This window comes from Aquarana catesbeiana, unplaced genomic scaffold (assembly GCF_042186555.1).
Source record: "Aquarana catesbeiana isolate 2022-GZ unplaced genomic scaffold, ASM4218655v1 unanchor233, whole genome shotgun sequence".
Lineage (NCBI taxonomy): Eukaryota > Metazoa > Chordata > Amphibia > Anura > Ranidae > Aquarana > Aquarana catesbeiana.
This window is the reverse complement of record NW_027362661.1, coordinates 3,523,286-3,545,508: the sequence shown is the minus strand read 5'-3', so window position 1 is coordinate 3,545,508 and position 22,223 is coordinate 3,523,286. Positions and strand designations below refer to the sequence as shown.

At 47.9% G+C, this 22,223-nt stretch overlaps 2 protein-coding genes across 2 annotated transcripts in view; one reads left to right on the top strand and one right to left on the bottom strand.

The window, feature by feature from the left end:
- Window positions 1-22,223, top strand: part of LOC141121905 (uncharacterized) — a 619,894-nt gene that overhangs the window by 194,972 nt on the left and 402,699 nt on the right. The window lies entirely within an intron of this gene.
- Window positions 1-22,223, bottom strand: part of LOC141121909 (uncharacterized) — a 196,083-nt gene that overhangs the window by 102,279 nt on the left and 71,581 nt on the right. The gene's annotated exons all lie outside the window — the stretch shown is intronic.

Sequence of the window (22,223 nt, the reverse complement as noted above, 5' to 3'; positions counted from 1 at the left end):
ACGGGGCGGCACTGTACTGAGGACGGGGGGGCTGTACTGAGGACGGGGGTCGCTGTACTGAGGACGGGGAGGGCGTTGTACTTAGGATGGGGGGCGCTGTACTGAGGATGGGGGGCACTGTACTGAGGACGGGGGGCGCTGTACTGAGGACAGGTGGTGCTGTACTGAGGACGGGGGGCGTTGTACTGAGAACGGGTGACATTGTACTGAGGGCAGTGGGGCGCTGTACTGAGGATGGGGGGCGCTGTACTGAGGACGGGTGGTGCTGTACTGAGGATGGATGGCTTTGTACTGAGGATGGGGGGCGTTGTACCGAGGACAGGTTGCGTTGTACTGATGACGGGCGGCACTGTACTGAGGGCCGGGGGGGGCGCTGTACTGAGGACAGATGGCATTGTACTGAGGACGGATGAGCGCTGTACTGAGGACGGGTGGCATTGTACTAAAGATGGAGGGGCATTGTACTAAAGACGGAGGGGCGCTGTACTGAGGATGGGGGGGCGTTGTACTGAGGATGGGGGGCACTGTACTGAGGACGGGGCGCTGTACTGAGGACGGGGGCATTGTACTGAGGACGGGGGCATTGTACTGAGGACGGGGGCGCTGTACTGAGGACAGGGGGGGGGGGGCGCTGTACTGAGGACGGGGGGGGGGGCGCTGTACTGAGGACAGGGGGGGCGCTGTACTGAGGATGGGGGGCTGTACTGAGGACAGGGGCATTGTACTGAGGACGGGGGCGCTGTACTGAGGCCGGGGGCGCTGTACTGAGGACAGGGGGGCGCTGTACTGAGGACAGGGGGGGGCGCTGTACTGAGGACGGGGGGCTGTACTGAGGATGAGGGGCATTGTACTGAGGACGGGGGGGCACTGTACTGAGGACAGGTGGCGTTGTACTGAGGACAGGTGGCGCTGTACTGAGGACGGGGGGGCATTGTACTGAGGACAGGGGGGCACTGTACTGAGGAAAGGGGGGCTGTACTGAGGATGGGTGGCATTGTACTGAGGACGGGGGGGGGCGCTGTACTAAGGACGGGTGGCGCTGTACTGAGGACGTGTGACGCTGTACTGAGGGTGGATGGCTTTGTACTGCGGATGGGTGGCATTGTACTGCGGACAGGGGCATTGTACTGAGGATGGGTGGCGTTGTACTGCGGACGGGGGCATTGTACTGAGGAGCTCAGAGCTCTGTGTTGTGTTGTGTACAGAGGGAGTGATCTGTCAGTGATCATTAGTATAAAGCAGCACACTGTACACACATTACATCGATTGATGGAACACATTTAACCCCTTCATCACCCTTGGATGTTGACCCCTTCCCAGCCAGTGTCATATTTCTAGTATTGATCACTGTATTAGTGTCTCTGGTGATGTCAGTCCCCCCAGTGGCAGTTAGTGTCAGATCGCACTATCACAGTCCCACTAGAAGTGCTTTATCTCCACCATTTGTAGTATAAAACAAATAAAAATTACAGTACATATTCCATAGTTTGCAGGCGCTATATCTTTCACACACACCAATCAATATACACTTATTGGGATTTTTTTTTGTATCAAAATCATGTAGCAGAATATATTTAGGACAATGTTTATGAATCATTTTTTTTGTGCACACTGAGAAAGTTGTATAAATTGCTTATATTTTATTAATATGTTATTTCTATTACAGACAAAATCTTATGCCAGCGCAGCCTTCCATGCCGGCCTGCGGGACATTATCACCGCCACCTTTGTAAAAGAACAATTATACACAGGGTGGATATTGAAAGACATTTATTGTTGTGTGAAGTCTCAGCAGTGCCAAAATCACCCCCCACTGCACCCTCTCCAGTACTGATCCCATCATCCACTGCACCCTCTCCAGTACTGATCCCATCATCCACTGCACCCTCTCCAGTACTGATCCCATCATCCACTGCACCCTCTCCAGTACTGATCCCATCATCCACTGCACCCTCTCCAGTGCTGATCCCATCATCTACTGCACTCTCTCCAGTACTGATCCCATCATCCACTGCACCCTCTCCAGTACTGATCACATCATCCGCTGCACCCTCTCCAGTACTGATCCCATCATCCACTGCACCCTCTCCAGTACTGATCCCATCATCCACTGCACCCTCTCCAGTACTGATCCCATCATCCACTGCACCCTCTCCAGTGCTGATCCCATCATCTACTGCACTCTCTCCAGTACTGATCCCATCATCCACTGCACCCTCTCCAGTACTGATCACATCATCCGCTGCACCCTCTCCAGTACTGATCCCATCATCCACTGCACCCTCTCCAGTACTGATCCAATCATCCACTGCACCCTCTCCAGTACTGATCCAATCATCCACTGTACCCTCTCCAGTACTGATCCCATCATCCACTGCACCCTCTCCAGTACTGATCCCATCATCCACTGCACCCTCTCCAGTACTGATCCCATCATCCACTGCACCCTCTCCAATGCCAATCCCATCATCCACTGCATCCTCTCCAGTGCCGATGGATGATGGGGGAAGCATTTGCAGGGGTCACATTTGCAACTGGAGTTCTTTCTCAAAGTGGGGCTCTTTCTATAAGTGGGAGCACTTCTGACTCTGTACTCATCATCTGAATGTCTCATCTGAAAATTTCTTCTATCATTCCACAGGTATGTGTTGCTGAAACATCTCCACCCAAAAACTGAAACACTGCTATCTGCTTTGCTTATGTCTATTTAATAATACTGGTATGTTCTTTTTTCTTAACCGTCTGTAGACCTGTCCACATTACAATGCTTTATTATCTCCCTTGTCTTACCCCAAATTATGGCCTATTAACTTTAGTGCCCTCTTGCTAGTCTGTTTCTGAAGTGAGAATTTTGCCCTGTTAACCAGCAAACCTATATTACCTCCTGATTGATAATTGAAATGCACCCATCCCCCATCCCTATCAGTATAAATATAAGCATCTTTTGGGAGAAGCATTTGCAGGGGGCACATTTGCAACTGGGGTTCTTTCTATAAGTGGGAGCACTTCTAACTCTACAGTTCAGCAAATGCACAAAGCAAATGAACACAAGAAAATACTTTGAAAAACACCACACAGACATCAGGTGACCTTGTTTACCCCTTTAGCTCTTTCTCCTTGTAATATGCACTCTCTACCACTCCTTTTGACAGCTCTGTCCTTTATCCTTAAACTATCACTTCTGTCCTCTCCTTATTACTACACCCACCAACTCCTGCTAATTCTAAATCCACACACACACAAAATCTCCAGGACCCTGGGGCATGTCCCCTTATATAAACTCTGTTGGTAACAAACTCACCTCTCTCCAAGATCTCTTTATCTCTAACTCATTTAATCCACTCGCCATTACTGAAACCTGGCTTCATGAATCCGACACTGCCCCTTCTGCTGCCCTATCCCATGGTGGTCTTCTCTGGACTCACTTCCCCAGATCCAGTGGACGTAAGGGAGGGGGTGTCAGAATCCTTCTAGCCCCACATAGCACCTTTCAGGTACTTCAGCCACCTCCCTCTCTGTCACTCTCCTCTTTCGAAACACACTGCATTTGTCTTTTCACTCCAGTTTCTCTAAGGATAGCCGTGATCTACAGGCACCCTGGACCAGTATCAACCTTTCTTGATGACTTCTCTGCCTGGCTACCTTACTTTCTTTCTTCTGAAATCCCCACAATAATTTTTGGTGACTTCAACATCCCTATTAATACTAACACTCCTGCCACTTCCAAACTTCTCAGCCTAACCTCCTCCTTTGACCTGAAGCAGTGGATACATGCTCCTACTCACTCTGAAGGCAATACCCTTGACCTTGTTTTCTCTCACATTTGCACTCCATGCAATCTCTCTAACTATCCATTTTCTCTCTCTGATCACTAACTTATTAGTTTCACTCTCTCCCTCTCCTCCACCTCCTCTCCTTCCAACCACCTAAAAGTTACCCGCAGAAACCTACGTCATCTCAACCCTTCTCTTCTCTACTCTGCTACCGACGACCTCTATGACAAAATCTCACCCCTATCCTGCACCGACCTAGCCACTTCTGTCTACAACGCTTCACTTCTAGCCTCACTGGACACACTGGCTCCCCTCACTACACACAGAATCAGGCCCGACCCCTTCAACCTTGTCAAACAGATGATACTAGAAGTCTGAAAAAACATAGTCATGCTCAGTGGCAACTGGTGCTTAAAATTTTTGGGGGGCGCAAACAAACTGAAAAATTCTGAAAAAAAAACACATCAATTGCAGCCTCACTGTACCCATCAAACGCAGCCACTGTGCCATCAAACGCAACCACTGTGCCCATCAATTGCAGCCTCACTGTACCCATCAAACGCATCCACTGTGCCCATCAAATGCAGCCACTGTACCCATCAATTGCCACCACTGTGCCCATCTAACACAGCCACTGTGCCCATCAAATGCAGCCACTGTGCCCATCAAATGCAGCTACTGTGCCCATCAAATGCTGCCACTGTGCCCATCAAAGGCAGCCACTGTGCCCATCAATTGCCACCACTGTGCTATATCAAATGCTCCCATTGTGCCCCATTAAATGCTCCCACTGTGCCCCATTAAATGCTCCCACTGTGCCCCATTAAATGCTCCCACTGTGCCCCATTAAATGCTCCCACTGTGCCCCATCAAATGCTCCCACTGTGCCCCATCAAATGCTGCCACTGTGCCATATCAAATGCTCCCACTGTGCCCCATCAAACGCTCCCACTCATTCTCTTCGTTCCTCTCAAGACCTCTTGCTCTCTAGCTCCCTCATTACCTCCTCCCTCCTCCCATGCTCACCTTCCTGACTTTTTCCGAGCCTCTACAATTCTATGGAATGCCTTACCCCAATATCTCCTACTCTATTAACTTTTAGACGATCCCTGAAAACCCTTATCTTCAGAGAAGCCTACCCTACCCACACCTAACAACCAGTGGCGGCTGGTGCTCAAACTTTATGGGGGGACCCAAACAAACTGAAAAATACTAAACCCCCCATCAATTGCAGCCTCACTGTGCTCATCAAATGCACCCATTGTGCTCATCAAATGCAGCCACTGTGCCCATCAAATGCAGCCATTGTGCCCATCATGTGCAGCCACTTGTGCCCATCATATGCAGCCATTTATGCCCAACATATGCAGCCATTTGTGCCCCTCAAATTCAGCCACTTGTGCCAGTCAAATGCAGCCATTGTGCCCATCATATGCAGCCACTTGTGCCCCATCATGTGCAGCCACTTGTGCCCATAATATGCAGCCATTTATGCCCATCATATGCAGCCATTTGTGCCCCTCAAATGCAACCATTGTGCCCATCATATGCAGCCACTTGTGCCCCATCATGTGCAGCCACTTGTGCCCATAATATGCAGCCATTTATGCCCATCATATGCAGCCATTTGTGCCCCTCAAATGCAGCCACTTGTGCCCGTCAAATGCAGCCACTTGTGCCCATCATATGCAGCCACTTGTGCCCATCATATGTAGCCACTTGTGCCCAGTATATTCAGCCACTTGTGCCAATCAAATGCAGCCACTTGTGCCCATCAAATGCAGCCACTTGTGCCCGTCATATGCAGCCACTTGTGCCCAGTATATGCAGCCACTTGTGCCTGTCAAATGCAGCCACTTGTGTCCATCAAATGCAGCCACTTGTGCCCATCATATGCAGCCACTTGTGCCCATCATATGCAGCCACTTGTGCCCATCATATGCAGCCACTTGTGCCCAGTATATGCAGCCACTTGTGCCCATCATATGTAGCCACTTGTGCCCAGTATATTCAGCCACTTGTGCCAATCAAATGCAGCCACTTGTGCCCATCAAATGCAGCCACTTGTGCCCGTCATATGCAGCCACTTGTGCCCAGTATATGCAGCCACTTGTGCCTGTCAAATGCAGCCACTTGTGTCCATCAAATGCAGCCACTTGTGCCCATCATATGCAGCCACTTGTGCCCATCATATGCAGCCACTTGTGTCCATCAAATGCAGCCACTTGTGCCCATCAAATGCAGCCACATGTGCCAATTATATGTAGCCACTTGTGCCCATCAAATGCAACCACTTGTGCCCATCATATGCAGCCACTTGTGCCCAGTATATGCAGCCACTTGTGCCCATCATATGTAGCCACTTGTGCCCATCATATGCAGCCACTTGTGCCCATCATATGCAGCCACTTGTGCCCAGTATATGCAGCCACTTGTGCCCATCATATGTAGCCACTTGTGCCCATCATATGCAGCCACTTGTGCCCAGTATATTCAGCCACTTGTGCCAATCAAATGCAGCCACTTGTGCCCGTCATATGCAGCCACTTGTGCCCAGTATATGCAGCCACTTGTGCGCATCAAATGCAGCCACTTGTGCCCATCATATGCAGCCACTTGTGCCCATCATATGCAGCCATTTTTGCCTGTCAAATGCAGCCACTTGTGCCCATCATATGCAGCCACTTGTGCCCAGTATATGCAGCCACTTGTGACCATTATATGCAGCCACTTGTGACCATTATATGCAGCCACTTGTGCCAATCAAATGCAGCCACTTGTTCCCATCATATGCAGCCACTTGTGCCCATCATATGCAGCCACTTGTGCCCATCATATGCAACCATTTTTGCCTGTCAAATGCAGCCACTTACCCTGGCAATAACCCCCCCGCTAAGGGTTCACAGCTGCTGGCACTTGCACACCCCCCCTCGGGGCTCACAGCTCTAGACCAAACCCACCCTCACAGGAGGTCTGGCACTTACCTGAAGACTCGCATCCTCTGTGTCTCTCTCCTTCTCTCCTCCACACTTGGGCAGCAGCGGCGGCGGAGGTGCCCGCTCCTCTCATGCTTCCTCCACTTGCCAAAGCGCCACTAGGCATCCGATAGGTTTGCCTGGCGCTTTGGCCAATCGGGAAACAGGTCTCACCGACTTGCCTCCTGATTGGTGGGGAGGCACTGTAGTATGAAGATAGCGAAAATTCATTCGCTATGGGCACACAATTGGGTGGGATCAGGGCGCACTCTCTGCGCCTCGAGCCCACTCCTTTTTAAAGCCGATTAGAGGCTCTGATCACGTGCTTCAAAAAACAAAAAACCCTCCCACCCCCCGCCATAGGAATCCATGTGTCCAGCATCCTGAAAGGGGCCGGGCTCATGGATAGGTAGGCGGTGGCAGGGAAAGGGGGGGCAGCCGCCCGTGCACCCTCAATGCATGGGCCGCCACTGCTAACAACTGTATTTTCATTTCTCCATCAGTTCACCCCTCACAGTTATTACCTTTTATTCCACTTGACCCTCCCTTCTAGATTGTAATCTCTAATGAGCAGGGCCCTCTGATCCCTCCTGTATTGATTTGTATTGTAAGTGTACTGTCTGCCCTCATGTTGTAAAGAGCTGCGCAAACTGTTGGCGCTATATAAATCCTGTATAATAATAATTAATTGGAGATTTTGATGAATTGCTGTTTTGACACAACACCGGCAACCATGTACAGTCCGGTACATGCTATTATGAGCGGACATTGTTAATCTGCTACGATACTAACCAACAAAATGGCCGCCTGCATGACGGCAACAACTTTTTTCTCCTTACCCGCTGTTCTGTCAAAAATGCCAAATCTTCGTGTACCGAAGTGTACATTGTCACCGGTGTTGTGTCAAAACAGCAATTAATCGAAATCTCCAATTACTGATGCTTTACGGGAACCGGAAGTGACGTGATTGGAGATCTCGATGAATTGGCTATTTTGATAGAACACCAGAAAGGAGAACAAGCCGACAGGGGGAGGGGAACTTGGAAGGAGACGAGTGATTAATGGCTGCAGGATAGATGAGGCAGAGTTGAAGTTGCTGAAATGGAAGAGTTGGGGGAATTGATTCACTCCTGTCAGGCAGGAGAAGCGGCAAAAACTCATATTGCACCCCCCATATTATAGATTTGGACACCGCCCAGGGCAGGTGCCCCTCCCACCCCCCATTTTACCGGCCCTACGGCACACCACTCACTTCAGCCAATCTGCCCTAAATCATGTGTATGGGGTGGGATGGGGGGTCGGTGGAAGAAGTCATCACACCAGGATTCTAGATTGAAGGATGGATTGGGGGATCCTCTGAAGTGTGTGGGGATCACTTGTCTGCTCCACACTCCTTAGATTATATCAGATTGTATGAAAGATTTGTATCTGCCTGTGTGTGTCCAGCCAGATAAATGTGGGAGAGTCTCCCTCCAGTGGTGGTCAGCAGTATTGCAGGCTGTGAGAACTATCATAGCTGGTTTTATCTTCCCAAAGAAACCAAACCCTCATTCCTCCTCCACCAATCAATCTCACTCCAGTTGGCAAGTCACCGTGGGCATGATTTCCTTGACATCCATCGTTGGTGTCAGTGTGATAAAAAAAAAACATTGTTGGTGTCAATATGATAAAACAAGTGCCTTCTTTGGTGTCAGTGGTATAAAATAAGCCCCAACGTTGGTGTCAGTGAGATAAAGTAAGTCCCATTGTTGATGTCCGTGAGATAAAATAAGTCCCGTTGTTGGTGTCAGTGAGATAAAATAAGCCCCATTGTTGGTGTCAGTGAGATAAAATAAGCCCCATTGTTGGTGTCAGTGAGATAAAATAAGTCCCATTGTTGGTGTCACTGACATAAAATAAGCCGTATTGTTGGTGTCAGTGAGATAAAATAAGTTCCATAGTTGGTGTCGGGGGGGGGGGATAAGCTCCATTACTGGTGTCACAGAGATAAAATAAGTCCCATCATTGGTATCATTGAGATAAATAATATATAACATTCTCCACAATGCAGAGCAATCCCGTCAGATAATGTGACAGTCCTTAATTAAAAACAATATAATGGTCCTTCAATGTCCAATACATCAATGTTTCCTCCACCACTATGATGTGATTTATCTGTTCCTTCCTCTTCTATCAGACTCGGTGACACATGCACACACCCAATGATAATATGTGATCTCCTTGTGCATGGACCTCAATACAGATCAAGGTCATAATCCACCTGAGGCCTCCTGAGGAAGTTCTGGTACAGGAGGGTAACGCGCACAGGATTTGGAGTCCCTCGTAGGTATGAGACCATTGGCTGTTTTATGACCCATGTTTATTCATGCTGAGATACACTATATTGTTAAAAGTATTGGAACACTTGCCTTTACACGCACATGACATTTAATGGCACCCAGTCTTAGTCCGTAGGGTTTAATATTGAGTTGGCCCACCCTTTGCAGCTATAACAGCTTCAACTCTTCTGGGAAGCCATCCACAAGGTTTGGGGGTTTGTCTATGGGAATGTTTGACTATTCTTCCAGAAGCGCATTTGTCAGGCACTGATGTTGGATGAGAAGGCCTGGCTCCACTCTAATTCATCCCAAAGGTGTTCTTTTAGGTTGAGGTCAGGACTCTGTGCAGGCCAGTCAAGTTCCTCCACCATAAACTTGCTCATCCATGTCTTTATGGACCTTGCTTTAGGTAATATAGTGTACATAGCACTGTGTGTGCTTTTTAAATGTAAGTGTTGATTTGGGGAGCTTTTAATAAATTGTTACTATTTGGAGAGTCCCATTCTATTTTTGCATGTGATGTATAGGCGGCGAGGAAGAAGCAAGAGGAATAGCTGATGCCCCATATGCCCAAAGTGGGGCAACAACTGTGTTATGACCTTGATCCGTATTGAGGAAGTATGCCCCTACAGCTTCAGGATGGTAATTTTGGGAGAGGTTTGCTGAAATCACCAGGAAAGTTAGAGTACTCCCAGGAACCCACAGAACAAAAGTAGAAAGGTTGGTAAAGAGACCTCCTTCCATGCTTGCCTGCAGGACTCCTCCTTCTCTCCCATGCTCTGGTACTCCCTACCCCAATCTGCCCGACAATCTCCTAATCTATCCATCTTTAGACGACCCCTGAAAACCCTTCTCTTTAAATTGGTGTTGATTTACTAAAACTGGAGCATTCAGAATCTGGTGAAGCTGTGCATGGTAGCCAATCATCTTCTAACTTCAGCTTGCTCAATTAAGCTTTTACAAAAAACCTGGAAGCTGATTGACTTCTAAGTAGAGCTGCACCAGATTCTGCACTCTCCAGTTTTAGTAAATCAACCCCCAATGTGTTTTTATTTTCTTCATCAGCTCTTCCCCCACAGTTATTACCTTTTTGTATCACTTGACCCTCCCTCTTAAATTGTAAGCTCTAACGAACAGGGCCCTCTGATTACTCCTCTATAGAATTGTATTGTAACTTTAATGACTGTCTTCATTTTGTAAAAAGGCAAACTGTTGGCGATATATAAATTCTGTATAATAATAATAATAATAACGTGCCAAGGTAGGTGGTCACTGGCACAGAGGTGCCAAGGCTCGGGATACAGGCTTGTGTGCCCCCCTCTTGGAATGAAACGGGGGGGGGGACATGTAAGTCACACAGGGTTCTCACTTATGCAGGTGGAGGGGTTCTGATTTTGCACTTTTCTCCAGGATTGGTAACTCCTGGATTGGGTTCTGTAGTAAAGAGGCTTTGTAGAGACTTGTGAGGGGTGAAGCCTCTAACCCTGTATCCACATTTTACAGGAAACCAGCATCATGATTGTACAGCTGTGCACAGCCCTTATAGTATAGGGACCGTCTGTGGTTCGGGGATCCTTCCCCTTGAGGCAAGGGCTGTCTATGGTTCAGGGCTCCTTCTGCTGGAGACAAGGTACTTTCTTTAGTTCAGGGCACCCTCCCCTGGAGACAAGGGCTGTCTATGTTTCAGGTCTCCTTCTCCTGGAAACAAGGGGCTGTCTATGGTTCAGGGCTCCTTCCCCTGGAGACAAGGAGCTGTCAATGGTTCAGGGTTCCTTCCCCTTGAGGCAAGGGTCTGTCTATGGTTCAGGACTCCTCCCCTGGAGACAAGGTCTATCTATGGTTCAGGGCTTCTTCCCCTGGAGACAAGGGGCTTTCCATGGTTCAGGGCTTCTTCCCCTGCAGTCAAGGGGCTGTCCATGGTTCAGGGCTCCTTCCTCCTGAGACAAGAAGCTGGCTATGGTTAAGGTCTTCTTCCCCTGGAGATAAGGAGCTGTCAATGGTTCAGGGCTCCTTCCCCTTGAAGCAAGGGTCTGTCTATGGTTCCGGACTCCTCCCCGGGAGACAAGGTCTATCTATGGTTCAGGGCTTCTTCCCCTGGAGACAAGGGGCTTTCCATGGTTCAGGGCTTCTTCCCCTGGAGACAAGGGGCTGTCCATGGTTCAGGGCTCCTTCCTCCTGAGACAAGAAGCTGGCTATGGTTAAGGTCTTCTTCCCCTGGAGATAAGGAGCTGTCAATGGTTCAGGGCTCCTTCCCCTTGAAGCAAGGGTCTGTCTATGGTTCCAGGCTCCTCCCCGGGAGACAAGGTCTATCTATGGTTCAGGGCTTCCTCCCCTGGAGACAAGGTCTATCTATGGTTCAGGGCTTCTTCCCCTGGAGACAAGGGGCTTTCCATGGTTCAGTGCTTCTTCCCCTGAAGTCAAGAGGCTGTCCATGTTTCAGGGCTCCTTCCCCCTGAGACAAGAAGCTGGCTATGGTTAAGGTCTTCTTCCCCTGGTGACAAGGGTCTGTCTATGGTTCAAGTCTCTTTCCCCTTGAGACAAGGAGAGACAGAGTTCCACTCTGATCTCAAGGAGAAGAGATCAGGTCTGAAAAGGTCATCACCTGAGAGGGGTACTAAGAGATCGTGTGTGATCACGCAGGATCCTGTACAGACCACATTGCACAGCTGGTGGGTAGAAATCCCTAAAATGCCCTTCACTGGCTGGGCTGAATTCTTGGAAGGAGCTACATTTGAGTGACTCTCTCCATACTTATCTTCTGCATAATAATCAATCTGTATGATCAGATATTATTGATTGGGATTTATAGAATTGTATATCCTCCATCTTAGTCTGAAGAAGGAGAACTCTTCTGTGAAAAGTGGAGGTCGGTCCTTTGGTCTGTCTGTACAATCTGTTGGTGGGCTTTGTGGTAGATAACCAGTGGTTTAGGTCTCACCAGATTTGGAATTCCATCAGATAGTCTGTGTATGGCAGATGTATGCATGGATTATCAAACCAAAGTCTGAGGAGTGTTTCTGATGGAACATCTTTTTATTCTCATATAATGAGGTTTATTTTGGACATTTTCTGTTGATTCTTCTGAATACCAACATATTGACCCCCCCCCAGAAACCATCCGAACATATTACTCCAAATTTACACCCCCATACACCCAGCCTGAGGAAGGTTTAGACTTGTTCTGATCTCTGTGTACAAAGAGGAAATGGGATGCGCCCAGAGATGAGTTTTGTTAGAAATGACGGAAAGCAGAGCAGACTCTGACAATGGTGTTATCAGGAAACCCCCTCCCCCCTCTTCCTCCCCCTCTCCTCTCCTTCATTTCCTGTGTCGGATATCATTTCAAGCAAAGTGCAGAAAAACAACTCTGCTCACTTCTGGTCTTCTTACGGTAAGAAGAAGTTGGATTCTCTTGGTGCCGTGGTTCCAGGTGTTATCTTCCAGAATCTTCTGTGATTGGACTTGTCACCTTCCTGGGACTATTTTCAGGTCTCTTCATTGTCAGGAAGTACAAACAATCTGATTGGAGGATGTATGGGCAGATCTAACAAGGTGAGATCCCACCAATCATTCTACTGATTGCTTTAAACAAAGTCTATATCCATATAGATAATGTATAAATGGATGATGTATACTGTATATAGAGAGGAGGAGACTCTATCATTCTATATATCCCTGTGTATAACATCCCTCCACTGATACCATAGATCAGAAGTCTGTATATTGTGTAGTCTCCATATAGATAATGTATAAATGGATGATGTATACTGTATATAGAGAGGAGGAGAGTGTGTATCATTCTATATATCCCTGTGTATAACATCCCTCCACTGATACCATAGATCAGAAGTCTGTATATTGTGTAGTCTCCATATAGATAATGTATAAATGGATGATGTATACTGTATATAGAGAGGAGAGTTTGTATCATTCTATATATCCCTGTGTATAACATCCCCCACTGATACCATAGATCAGAAGTCTGTATAGTGTGTAGTCTCCATATAGATAATGTATAAATGGATGATGTATACTGTATATAGAGAGGAGAGTCTGTATCATTCTATATATCTCTGTGTATAACATCCCCCCACTGATACCATAGATCAGAAGTCTGTATATTGTGTAGTCTCCATGTAGAGAGGAGGATAAATGGATGATGTATACTGTATATAGAGAGGAGGAGACTCTATCATTATATATATCTCTGTATATAACATCCCTCCACTGATACCATAGATCAGAAGTCTGTATATTGTGTAGTCTCCATATAGATAATGTATAAATGGATGATGTATACTGTATAGAGAGGAGGAGGGTCCTGTTTCCAGTGCCCAAGCTGCATGTCAGGATGTGGTTGGATGGAGGGGTTCCCGGATTCTTGGCAGGTGGTAGAAAGGAGTCCTGAGACATAGTCCTATACACGATCAATGCTGTATCTTAGCCCAGGCCTAGAGCAGCACTTTGCAGGGGGGCAGCACGGAAAGAGTCCCCGCCAGCTTGAGCTACACTGTTAGTGCAGCACCAGTCTTATGGGGCGGACTGGGCTGAGAGGCGAATTAGTCTAGCGCCCCCATAAAGCGGCCGCACTGCTTCTGGTATGCGGGGCGGCTGGCATTCTAATTTTGACTGTCCTCTCATCCTGGACCACGAACCTTCCTCACTGTGTTATGTTTTCTGCTGCACCATTGGCATGGTTATATCTTCTTAGTCCTCTCCATAAAATTATCAGAAATTTGTGCTTAAAGTAGAACTATAGACAACACTTTTTTTTTCATTTTGGATAGAGTAAGGGAAGGTTATATTTATTTTTTACCATCCCTGTCCCATTACAGAGATTTCCCTTTTATTCCTGCCCCATAGCCAAACAGGAAGTGACAGGAAATCTATGAAAATTAAGGGAATCCATTGCCCCCCCCCCCCCCCCCTGGCCCTCAGAACTAGTGCCCCCACTTGAAAATTTCAGGGCGGGTCTTAAACAGCAAGGGGTGTGGCCTTGACAGAAAGGGTTGGGTCATATTTAAATTAGGGGGTGCCCGAGTTTAGTCAGGCCTAGGGCAGCACAAAACCTAAATACACTGCTGTACACAATGACAGGCTCTCTTTAATCAGTACAGTAGTTCATGTATCCCCAGGAAAGGTAAACAAAACTTGGGAAACCGTACCCAGCCGCAACTCTGTCACCTGTGCTTCCTCTTCCAGCATGACCACTAGGGGGAGAGGGAGAGACAGCTAAGTGCGGGTCACTGCAGCGGGGGCGGCTGTAGTGTATGCTGTGTACAGTGTGCAGCACCCTTGCCTTAAACAGGGGTTACTGGTAAATTTAGCTGTGCTAGGTGGTAACTAACCTGGCCGATTTATAGTCTTTATGATCATTTGGGTTTTCTCCTACGCCTGGTATAGCTGTGGTTCCATCCTTCTGTCAATAGGTGGCACTGTTGCCTTTGGCATTAATAGGATGAGCTGCAGCGAGACTGATGTAGCACCCTGATGTTTAGACAGGGTTGCTCCTAAATTTTCCTGCCAAGTGATAGTTGTCTTGGCCAATTGATAGAAGGTCAATTGGTTTCACCCTAATTCTGGAATTGCTGCACTTCTCTCTTCTGTCACTAGATGGCTGGGTATCTGGTGACATTGGATAAAACAAGGGCATAGCAGAGACAGATTTGGAAAACATGGGGTGTCTCAGCCAATGTGAAGGGATTTTCTTGAATCCCTTGGCCTGCTGGGAGAGCCTATTTATTTGGGTGAGGTCAGGAGATCGGGGTTCTGTGCCACCTGGACGGCTGTCTAGGTGGACGTATGTTGTGCAGCCCCAAGTTGTTAGGCCAGAGCCTGAGGCCTATCCCGGCGGTATCTGCTAGGCTGTCTGAGCACCTATCCAGAAGCAAGAGAGCAGCGTAGGGTTGGGATTGCGGCTTGCAATCCAACCAGAAGTGACAGTTCTGCTGGCCAGTGAACCTTGTTGTGGTCAGAGGTAGAGGGGAAGCTGTGGCCACTAAGGGACCATCAACCTTGTTACCAGGGACCACCGCGAGTAGCTGAAGCAAGTACCATGGCAATATTCTCACAAACTGGGGACGGACGAATTGGGAAACTTCAGCAGGTATCAAGCCAGGGACCCAGCCAGTGGAGGTGATGCTTGCAGAGCAGTCTTGTACGCCAAGCCAGGGACCGAGCAGACCAGTGGGGTGACGCTTGAGGAGTATCTGGTGTGCCAAGCTAGGGACCCAGCAGGGACACGGGGGTGGGGGGGGGGTGACGCTTGAGGAAGATAGTGAGAAGATTGGAAGAGCTCAGGAGATCCAGTGGCAGTGGGTCAGCGGGTCTAAGTGATAGACTGGGAGCTCAATGGAGAGAAGATCTAAAAAGGAGACTGTGGAGGAAATGAAAGAGTTCATTACAACTTTGGTTAGTAACTGTTCAAGATTGTTGCCATAGGAGATAGCAAGTCTAGACATGCAGATGTGGCGTCCGGCCAGGTGCCTTTCCCTGCATGGCTATCTACCTATAGAAGTCTCGGAGTCTGCCAATTAACATTGCAACCACTTAAGGGTGCCCTGGCCCTAAACCCTCTCTCCCACCGTTCTGTTTAAGAGACAATAAATCTCTTTGCATTCGAGAAGTGTCTGGCGCCCATTGATCTACTTTGCATTGCACCCACCATGCCTCATAACCCACTCTACATAGAAGGATGTCAGCTATCCCTAACTCTTAAGGTTCTCATTAGACCAGAGGGGACCCGGGACCTTGCTACACTAAGTTATGAATATGCATATCTCTTTCGGCCAATCAGTAAGAGTCTTGGGCCGCTGGGGATGCTGGTAGAGGGTATATATTTGGAGGAAGTCAGGTGATCGGGGTCCTCCCACCCAGACCTTGGTATGTTGCAACATACAGCCTACAAAGGAGTTTTGATGGTGAAATTGTATGGAGCAAATGCTGAACATTTCATTAAGAGAACATTGTTGATGGACTCAAATCCTTACCCAGAGGTGGGGAGACTATCGACCTTCACCAGAGCTAGTCTAGTGACTTCACTGCTAGATACTGTAAGACAGAAGATTACTCCTCCTCACCAGTGTGCAAAGATCTGCAGTCGAGCATTGGAAAAAGTGTTTCACCACTCAGCTTCATGATACAACCCAGATTGGGACCAATCAGGAAATAGCTAGTAGTGAGTATTACTTTCTTTTTTGCATGTACTGTGCAACAACAAGGAGAAGGGGCTGACGAGGAATCTTTCTATTGGAGGTCTGTTCCAACAAAAGGCGCAACACCTCCTAGAGGGGAGAGCTTTCTGGTACTCATAAGAAGGGCACGGAGTGGAGCACTTGCACAAATTACAGTAAGTTATCTTTTTCCAGGCACGGGAAGGAAATAAGGCACCGGTCACCTGTTTTTCCTTTGAAGAACGTTTATTGACCTTTTTAGTTTTTTAAGAATTTTTCACATTGGACTGTTTATTCACAGATTCAAGGAATTGATTAACCAATCACCTTATGCAATTGTTGTTTTTCTTATATTGTGGGTTTTTACATTTTTATATTTTTTCACTGTACCATATATATTTCACACTGCGTCACTTATATTTACATCAATTTGCACGTGTCACTTTATGACACTAATTAGCACATGTCACTTTACCAAGTTTATTGCATTAACCAGAGCACCGCCACTACCACCATTATTTTGAAAATGTTGTCATACTTGGACCCTACCTAGGTAGGTGTCCTGGTGGAGGCAGCAGCTCACATTATTAGAATTTCACCATCAGCGTGGGACATCCCCCTTATTGATCCCATGTCCTGTGTTCTGCAACCTTTTCCTGCATCCTATGACCTGCGGTGACCTACACCCTTCTCTGGTACCCTGTACCCCATGTCCTGCATTCTGCACACTGTACCTTTCCCCTGCATCCCATGTCCTGTGTTATGCACCCTGCACCACATGTCCTGCACCTTGCACCCCAATGTTCTACATTGTGCACCCTGCTCCCCATGTCCTGCAGTCTGCACAATGTACCCTTCCCCTGCACCCCATGTCCTGCATTGTGTGCTGTGTCCTGCATACCATGTGCTGTGGTGACCTACATCCTTCTCTGGTACCCTGCACCCCATGTCCTGCACCTTTCTCCTGCACCCCATGTCCTGCATTCTGCACCCTTCTCCTGCTTTCCATGTACTGCGTAGACCTACACCCTTCTCTGGTACCCTGTACCCCGTGGGGAGAGAACCACTGGGGGAGTCAAGAATAGAGAAAGATCTGGGGGTCCTAGTAGAAGACAGACTGAGCAATAGCATGCAATGTCAACAAGCTGCAGCTACCAAAGCACCAGAATATTAGCATGAGCAAAAGAGGGAATTTTTCCAGAGATAAAACTATATTCCTGCCACTTTATAAAACTCTGGTCAGGCCACACCTGGAGTATTATCTCCAGTTCTGGTCTCCAGGCTTCAGAAGGGATGTGCTGGAGTTGGAGAGAGTCCAAAGAAGGGCAACTAAGTTAATCAGGGGGCTGGAGGACCTCAAATACGAGGAGCGACTACAAGCACTAAATTTATTCTCGCTGGAGAAAAGACGCTTGAGAGGGGACATGATACCGAATTTACAAATATCTCAGTGGTGATCCCAGTGTAGCAAGAAATCTGTTCAGTCTCAGGGGGTGTGAGAGGACATGGGGCCACACAATGAGATTGGAGGAGAAGCGGTTTAACCTTAAAGTGTTTGTGAACCCATATAAAACAAAAAAGAGAGCAGCGCCATCTAAGTGCAGCAATGTTAAAACATTTTAATATAGGACAGTCAATTTGGAACTTACAAGATCGTAGAGATCACAGCGCATGTAGGAAGGTATAAGAAGGTTTAAGAGCAGTTGCGTATGGTGAAGTTTTAGGATGCGGGGGCGCCAGACCCCGTCCTTCCTTTTTGACCCCTCCCACTTGGTGAAAACGGGCATGGTTTAAGCGAAATAGTGGGCGTGACTCTAAGGGGGTGTAGTTAGCGTCTCAGATATACGAGGGATGGAGGGAGAGAGGGAGGGACAGCAGGCCCATATCCTACACAACAATAGAAATATGTGTATTCTAGAAAGTTTAACAATCAGCAGATAAACATACTCTAAACACCTGGTGTTGGCGCTGCAATCATCCTGGCACCATGGTTGTTATGGTCTCAGGATGTTTGAAGCACAATATTTCTATTATTACATTGTAAAATAAAATGAAATCATTCAACTCACTATAATGCAGAATCAGTGGGAGACCTGAGCGTGTCACCTGCCACCAGATGCCATCAGGTGTCCGTCCTTACATCAGGTGTCCCCAACAGAGTCCGTCCTTACATCAGGTGCCCCCAGCGGAGTCCCTCCTTACATCAGGTGCCTCCAGCAGAGTCCCTTCTTGCAGCCCCCAGCAGAGTCCGTCCTTACATCAGGTGCCCCCAGCAGAGTCCCTCCTTACATCAGGTGCCCCCAGCGGAGTCCCTCCTTACATTTGTGTCCCCGTCAGCGGAGTCCCTCCTTACATCTTGAGTTGAGTTGAGTTGCATCTTGATATAGCGTGGTCCTTTACCCAGCAGGGTCCCGACGCGCTTACAAACACATACACATATACACATACTAGGGCCAATTTACAGACAGGATCTGATTAACCTACCAGCATGTCTTTGGAGTGTGGGAGGAAACCGGAGTACCCAGAGGAAACCCACACAGGCACAGGGAGAACATGCAAACTCCAGGCAGATGGTGTCGTGGTTGGGATTTGAATCAACGACCTTATTTCTGCTAGGTGAGAGTGCAAACTACTACACCACTGTGCCGCCCACATCTGTGTCCCCATCAGTGGAGCCCCTCCTTACATCTGTGTCCCCGTCAGTGGAGCCTCTCCTTACATCTGTGTCCCCATCAGCGGAGTCCTCCTTACATCTGTGTCCCCATCAGCGGAGTCCTCCTTACATCTGTGTGCCCATCAGCAGAGCAGAGTCCTCCTCACATCTGTGTCCCCGGCAGCACAGCCCTCCTTCATGCCTGTATAATAGTGCACAATCCTCTATAAAAATGCCTTGTCTGTCTCTCCCCTTCAGCGGCAGCTATTCAGTTCCTGGCTTTCTCCATGTGTTTAGTGGTGAGGGGAGGGGCCTCCCCTCTCCACTGAACACAAGGGGATTAGTCCTCACGACAGCCATCTTTTTGTAGCCCGCCAGAAGTGACTTTTTTCTCACACTGAGAACATAGAACCCGGCCATAGTGATTTACTATGGGCGCCGGGCGGAAGCTGTTCGGCGCAATGGATTGCACTGCAAAGCAGCTCCAAACCCCGCCAATGAAGCGCCGCGTCTGCAATCTCGTGATTGCATAGACGTGGCGCTTCCCATAGTGCACTGTGTCCGGTGCCTGAACACAGTGCACTTAAGGACTTCTTTTTTCTTTTCTTTTTTTTTTTTTAAAGGGCCATGTTTAAAAAAATTTTTTTGTGACTGCTAGGGGGGGGTGGGGGGCACTGTATAAGAGGTTCATCCACTCCTGGGAGAAGGCGGTTGGCTCGCAGATGGAGAGGCAGCTGACATTCCCGGCTGCGCTGATGGCTCCCAGCGATTCCTGGTTCTCAGAATCGGCTCAGGGGTGGCTGGACACGTCACTTCCGCATGATGAGGGAGTTTTATTTAATTTCTTTTTTCTTTTATTTATTTCTCATATCATTTATTTTATCATTATTGAATAAAATATATATATATATATATATATATATATATATATATATATATATATATATATATATATATATATATATTCTTTGTATCACTTTTTCTACTCATTGTCAGCATCATTTTTCCATTTATCGTTTATTCTCATTTTCATTTTTTATTTATTTTCATTCATTTTTTATATTTTTTACTTCAGTTCACCTACCTCCCACCTCAGCTGCTTCTAGATTGCAGGATAATTCTTTTATGTTATAACATTTTTTTTTTTTACTAAACCCCCCTCTTTCCACCTTTGTTTTTATTATCTCTATTGCAATGTATACAACGTTTTTGGTTTCATTTCAAAGCTCATTTCTGTTCACATGAGCTCGACCTGCCCAATCCAGCCTGACACACCAGTGCCTACTCTGTAATTAGATGTGTGTTCTGCGAGCGGTTGCCATGGCACAGCATCAACGTCTCCTGGCAAAATTGACTATAATAACCACTTCAAACATGGACACTGCTAATGCCTGATGAAGGAGCGCGCATGCTCCGAACGCGCGCTCCTCCCCACTCCCTCACCATCCGGAAGTGACGTGTCCAGCCGCCCCTGAGCCAATTCTGAGAACCAGGAAGCGCTGGGAGCCACCAGCACAGCCGGGAACATCAGCTGCCTCTCCGCCTGTGAGCCGACCGCCTTCCCCCAGGAGTGGATGAACCTCTTATATCTCTTATACCTTCCTACATGCGCTGTGATCTCTACCATCTTGTGAGTTCCAAATTGTCTGTCCTATATTAAAATGTTTTAACATTGCTGCACTTAGATGGCGCTGCTGTCTTTTGTGTTTTACTGTCTACAGAGCCCCTTCTAGCTTGTTATGAGCCAGCAGCCATCCACAGTCAGCCTATCTGTGACCACCAACACACCTTGTGCTGCATTTGAACTTTCATGCATGGACTCCCTGCTATAGAGAGCTGTTTAATTGCCTATTCTCTCTATTGAGCTGACAGAGCACACATGAGCATATGTATACAATATTCCTGTGTGTGAACCCATATAAGCAAGCCTATGCCAGCCCCTCTATTAGAGCCTGACATAGCACACTGTGTAAGTCTTTAAAAATAAACTAGGCTTGTAAATACTGTTTTAGGATGCTCTTCAGGCCGGTCACATGACTCGCGGCTTCTGTATTCCCCCTGATGAATGTCAGCTGGGGATATCACATGGCCGCTCAGCTCCTCCTGCAGTAGCCCTGGTAACCGGCCGAGCATCATGTGACCGGCCTGAAGAGCGCTCTGAATTGTTATTTACAAGCCTCGTTTTTATAAAAGGCATGTACAGTGTGCTATGGCAGGCTATAATAGAGGGGCTGGCACTGAGCATTAAGAATTTTTGATGTATAGTAATAACGGCAGGGGAGACAGAGACACAGGCACGAAACTGACAGGCAGAAAGGGGGGGTGACGGGGAGAGCTGAGAGCAGGCTGCGGGTGACCAAGGGAACGAAGACTGACCACTGTGGTCAGGGCTCAGCAGCCCTGATTTTCGTGGTCAGTACAGAGAGGGGGATATGTTGAACTCCACATACACAACTTCCACAATTGGTGATGGCTGCGGGGCGTATGGATATTTTTAAAAGACTCTTGGATGTGCATCTTAAAGAACACAACATACAGGGATATGGGAAATGATCATTGACACTGACACACATGCCCCTACACAGGTTGAACTGGATAGACTATTGTCTTTATTCAACCTTACCTACTATGTAAATATGTCCTGCGTTTTGCACCCTGCACCACATGTCCTGCATTCTGCACACTGTATCCTTCCCCTGCACTCCATTTCCTGCGTTTTGCACCCTTCTCCTGCATTCCATGTCCTGTGGTGAACTACACCCTTCTGTGGTACCCTGCAACCCATGTCCTGCATTCTGCACCCTACACCACATGTCATGCATGCCATGTCCTGCATGCTGCACACAGCACATGTCCTGCACCCTTCTCCTGCACCTTGCACCCCACAAATTACTTGCCCTGCCCCAGGCACTGGTAACCCACACTTCCCTTACAAAACTGCCTCTTAGGGCATGTCCAAGATGGCAGAGTGACCAGATGTCTTTCCCCAGAGCTCTGATGGAGAATTCTCCTACATTTGCACATACCTGAGTGCTAAGAAACCCTGAGCTGCAGCAAAAGTCAGCGGTGTATGGGATTTTTTATTTGGGGGGAGCTCTTCCCAGAGTGACGAGATCCGATTTAATCCTTCCGGTGCACTGTGGAGGCCTGGCGCTGCCAGACCTTCAAGTCTACTTTGGGCCGCTGTTTTGGTTACTGTCCAGTGGTGGTTCATGCATTCATGGACAAATGCAGCGGTGTGTCTAGAGCCTGCCAATCTGGGTTCTCTTATGGAGCTGGAGAATGTGATCTACTGGGGACCCCGGGCTTATCCTATGCTACCCTATCCTACT